Source organism: Bufo gargarizans, chromosome 3 (assembly GCF_014858855.1).
Source record: "Bufo gargarizans isolate SCDJY-AF-19 chromosome 3, ASM1485885v1, whole genome shotgun sequence".
Lineage (NCBI taxonomy): Eukaryota > Metazoa > Chordata > Amphibia > Anura > Bufonidae > Bufo > Bufo gargarizans.
In genome coordinates, this window is record NC_058082.1 from 10568202 (window position 1) to 10574201 (window position 6000).

Sequence of the window (6000 nt, forward strand, 5' to 3'; positions counted from 1 at the left end):
CACTCACTATTCTGCTGGTGCAGTCACTGTGTACATACATTACTTATCCTGTACTGATCCTGAGTTACATCCTGTATTATACTCCAGAGCTGCACTCACTATTCTGCTGATGCAGTCACTGTGTACATACATTACTTATCCTGTACTGATCCTGAGTCACATCCTGTATTATACTCCAGAGCTGCACTCACTATTCTGCTGGTGTAGTCACTGTGTACATACATGACTTATCCTGTACTGATCCTGAGTTACATCCTGTATTATACTCCAGAGCTGTACTCACTATTCTGCTGGTGCAGTCACTGTGTACATACATTACTTATCCCATACTGATCCTGAGCTACATCCTGTATTATACTCCAGAGCTGCACTCACTATTCTGCTGGTGTAGTCACTGTGTACATACATTACTTATCCTGTACTGATCCTGAGTTACATCCTGTATTATACTCCAGAGCTGCACTCACTATTCTGCTGATGCAGTCACTGTGTACATACATTACTTATCCTGTACTGATCCTGAGTCACATCCTGTAATATACTCCAGAGCTGCACTCACTATTCTGCTGGTGTAGTCACTGGCCCAGATTCAGGTAGATTTGCCCATTACTTACACCTGAGCCGCTCAGCTGAATTTCTCTGCGCTGGAGCAATTTTGCCAAATTGCCACCTGATTCAGGAATCGTTTGTTCATTTAATTTGCTCCTGTTTAAGGCAAAGCTGAGGGCGCAAGGCCGTGCAAGTCAAAGTGGGTGTGCCCCTATGTAAATGAGGAATTTTCGGCTCAGCAGAGGTTTGCTAGCATAATTTCAGGGCAAATCCTGCTCAGCTGCTTGCACTGAGCAAATAAATAGGAGCAGACTTGCGCAGGTTCTTTGCTGAATTTCATCCTGCTTTTTCCTACCCCCCCCTGAGCAAGGAAATTCAGCCCTTTTGCAAGACATGGCACCTCCCAAAGGGACCAAAATAAGGAAGGCCAACTTTGTGGCTGCAGAGATGGACATCCTGATTGCTGCACTCCAGCAGCATAAGGAAGTCCTATATGGTGCCCAGCGGGCAAACACCACCATTGCCCAAAGGAGGGCTATATATGAAGCCATTGCCCTGGACATCAATGCCCTGGGTAATGAAGTGCGTACCTGGGATGACATCCAGAAGAAATTAAATGATATGAGACATTTGGCCATCTTTTGCTAACTTGCCCCTGCTTTTAACAGGAGCAAGTTTGCCCAGGGAAAAAAGCTTGCACGCTTCCAGCGCAAGATGCGCATCACACGCGCATGTTTCTGAATCATCGGCAGTACCTAATTTGCATATTCGCTGAGGGAATTCCATGAAGGCGCAACTTACACCCCGCGCAAAATTGCACGAAAATTGCGCAGGAACAGCTAGGCTGCGTGCGCGGGAAAATGGCCGCATTTCAGGCTTAACTGGTTTACAGAATCAGCCGCAAATTTGCATAGGAGCAAATCAGTACTTGCGCGGCGCAAATCACACTTGTTCCCGCGCAAGTGCTTCTTGAATCTGGGCCACTGTGTACATACATGACTTATCCTGTACTGATCCTGAGTTACATCCTGTATTATACTCCAGAGCAGCACTCACTATTCTGCTGGTGCAGTCACTGTGTACATACATGACTTATCCTGTACTGATCCTGAGTTACATCCTGTATTATACTCCAGAGCTGCACTCACTATTCTGCTGGTGCAGTCACTGTGTACATACATTACTCATCCTGTACTGATCCTGAGTTACATCCTGTATTAGAGGATTAGATACACAGCACAGCAGACAGTATCACACAGGATAGGATTAGATATACAGCTCAGCAGTCAGTATCACACAGGATAGGATTAGATACACAGCTCAGCAGTCAGTATCACACAGGATAGGATTAGATACACAGCTCAGCAGACAGTATCACACAGGATAGGATTAGATACACAGCTCAGCAGACAGTATCACACAGGATAGGATTAGATACACGGCTCAGCAGACAGTATCACACAGGACAGGATTAGATACACAGCTCAGCAGACAGTATCACACAGGATAGGATTAGATACACAGCTCAGCAGGCAGTATCACACAGGACAGGATTAGATACACAGCTCAGCAGACAGTATCAAACGGGGACAGGATTAGATACACAGCTCAGCAGACAGTATCACACAGGATGGATTAGATACACAGATCAGCAGACAGTATCACACAGGATGGGATTAGATACAGCAGCTCAGCAGACAGTATCACATAGGATAGGATTAGATACACAGCTCAGCAGACAGTATCACACAGGATAGGATTAGATACACGGCTCAGCAGACAGTATCACACAGGATAGGATTAGATACACGGCTCAGCAGACAGTATCCACACAGGATAGGATTAGATACACGGCTCAGCAGACTGTATCACACAGGACAGGATTAGATACACGGCTCAGCAGACTGTATCACACAGGATAGATTAGATACACAACTCAGCAGACTGTATCACACAGGATAGGATTAGATACACACTCAGCAGACGTATCACACAGGATAGGATTAGATACACAGCTCAGCAGACAGTATCACACAGGATAGGATTAGATACACAGCTCAGCAGACAGTACCACACAGGATAGGATTAGATACACAGCTCAGCAGACAGTAATCACACAGGATAGGATCAGATCACAGCTCTCAGGCTTATCCACAGGATAGGATAGATACACAGCTCAGCAGACAGTATCACACAGGATAGGATTAGATACACAGCTCAGCAGACAGTATCACACAGGATAGGATTAGATACACAGCTCAGCAGACAGTATCACACAGGATAGGATTAGATACACAGGCTCAGCAGACAGTATCACACAGGATAGGATTAGATACACAGCTCAGCAGACAGTATCACACAGGATAGGATAGATACACAGGCTCAGCAGACAGTATCACACAGGATAGGATTAGATACACAGCTCAGCAGACAGTATCACACAGGATAGGATTAGATACACAGCTCAGCAGACAGTATCACACAGGATAGGATTAGATACACAGCTCAGCAGACAGTATCACACAGGATAGGATTAGATACACAGCTCAGCAGACAGTATCACACAGGATAGGATTAGATACACAGCTCAGCAGACAGTATCACACAGGATAGGATTAGATACACAGCTCAGCAGACAGTATCACACAGGATAGGATTAGATACACAGCTCAGCAGACAGTATCACACAGGATAGGATTAGATACACAGCTCAGCAGACAGTATCACACAGGATAGGATTAGATACACAGCTCAGCAGACAGTATCACACAGGATAGGATTAGATACACAGCTCAGCAGACAGTATCACACAGGATAGGATTAGATACACAGCTCAGCAGACAGTATCACACAGGGATAGGATTAGATACACAGCTCAGCAGACAGTATCACACAGGATAGGATTAGATACACAGCTCAGCAGACAGTATCACACAGGATAGGATTAGATACACAGCTCAGCAGACAGTATCACACAGGATAGGATTAGATACACAGCTCAGCAGACAGTATCACACAGGATAGGATTAGATACACAGCTCAGCAGACAGTATCACACAGGATAGGATTAGATACACAGCTCAGCAGACAGTATCACACAGGATAGGATTAGATACACAGCTCAGCAGACAGTATCACACAGGATAGGATTAGATACACAGCTCAGCAGACAGTATCACACAGGATAGGATTAGATACACAGCTCAGCAGACAGTATCACACAGGATAGGATTAGATACACAGCTCAGCAGACAGTATCACACAGGATAGGATTAGATACACAGCTCAGCAGACAGTATCACACAGGATAGGATTAGATACACAGCTCAGCAGACAGTATCACACAGGATAGGATTAGATACACAGCTCAGCAGACAGTATCACACAGGATAGGATTAGATACACAGCTCAGCAGACAGTATCACACAGGATAGGATTAGATACACAGCTCAGCAGACAGTATCACACAGGATAGGATTAGATACACAGCTCAGCAGACAGTATCACACAGGATAGGATTAGATACACAGCTCAGCAGACAGTATCACACAGGATAGGATTAGATACACAGCTCAGCAGACAGTATCACACAGGATAGGATTAGATACACAGCTCAGCAGACAGTATCACACAGGATAGGATTAGATACACAGCTCAGCAGACAGTATCACACAGGATAGGATTAGATACACAGCTCAGCAGACAGTATCACACAGGATAGGATTAGATACACAGCTCAGCAGACAGTATCACACAGGATAGGATTAGATACAGGAGCTCAGCAGGCAGTATCACACAGGATAGGATTAGATACACGGCTCAGCAGACAGTATCACACAGGATAGGATTAGATACACACAGACAGTATCACACAGGATAGGATTAGATACACAGCTCGGCAGACAGTATCACACAGGGTAGGATTAGATACACAGCTCAGCAGACAGTATCACACAGGACAGGATTAGATACACAGCTCAGCAGGCAGTATCACACAGGATAGGATTAGATACACAGCTCAGCGGACAGTATCACACAGGATAGGATTAGATACACAGCTCAGCAGACAGTATCACACAGGATAGGATTAGATACAGGAGCTCAGCAGGCAGTATCACACAGGATAGGATTAGATACACGGCTCAGCAGACAGTATCACACAGGATAGGATTAGATACACAGCTCAGCAGACAGTATCACACAGGATAGGATTAGATACACAGCTCAGCAGTCAGTATCACACAGGATAGGATTAGATACACTGCTCAGCAGACAGTATCACACAGGAGAGGATTAGATACACAGCTCAGCAGACAGTATCACACAGGACAGGATTAGATACACGGCTCAGCAGACAGTATCACTCGATAGGCTTAGATACGCAGGTTCAGTGGTACGGGGTCTCTGGAGATCTTGCAGACTTCCCGCTGATTTACGATGTGTTTCCTCCGCTATATATATCCCCCGTGTCCCTGTCCGGCCGCTCTCGCCTCTGACACCCGCGCTCCTCCTCGCCGCCCTGACACCTGCTGTTGTGTTCTTCTTTTTGCATTTCCTGCCATGATGCTCATCCGCCGACGCTCCTGGGAGCGTGTCCTCCGCTCAGGAATGTCAGGCTCGTCACCTTCCAGCTCCGCTCCCGCATCCGGCTTCTCAGAGAAGGAAACCCTCGGCCACGGTTTCTGCATATCCTCCTGCAGAAACCGCGGCCGTCTCTGCCTCGACATTTGGAATGGAGATAAACCGCGAGCAGGGCTGCCCGAGGTGTCCGCCTCCGGTCACGTCACCAACAATCGGTACATTCACAGGAAAAATCCTCAGTCGCAGCAGTTTCAGCACAGATTTAACAGTTTTCAACACCAAATCTGCACTAAAACCTGTGCCAAAATACTGTGTGAACATACCCCATCCGTCCAGGATAAATCGATCCCAGTATCCTTGGGACAAGAGGCCGCGTGTCCGCGGATAGTGGGAACCGCTCCCCAGACAAGATCTACCCCAGCGGCAGCTCTCTTTGGGGCAATTACCACTAAAATTCTGGATCATGATGCATTGCACCCCCTCCGATTTCCGTTATTTTTAATTGGCTTGTTATATAGATGGCAACACCAGTTCTGTGGGGATTGTATTTATTTATTACATAATGCATTTTTTATTTTATTTTTACCTTTTTTTTTTTGCTTGTTATTATAGACTCATTGGGGCCGTGAATTTGTGCGCCACTGGTCGCTCATATAATACACCAAGAACTAAGGAACCAAACCATAGGACACCAGGTACAGAGGAACCAAACCACAGGACACCAGTACAGAGGAACCAAACCACAGGACACCAGGTACAGAGTAACCAAACCACAGGACACCAGTACAGAGGAACCAAACCACAGGACACCAGGTACAGAGGAACCAAACCACAGGACACCAGGTACAGAGGAACCAAACCACAGGACAC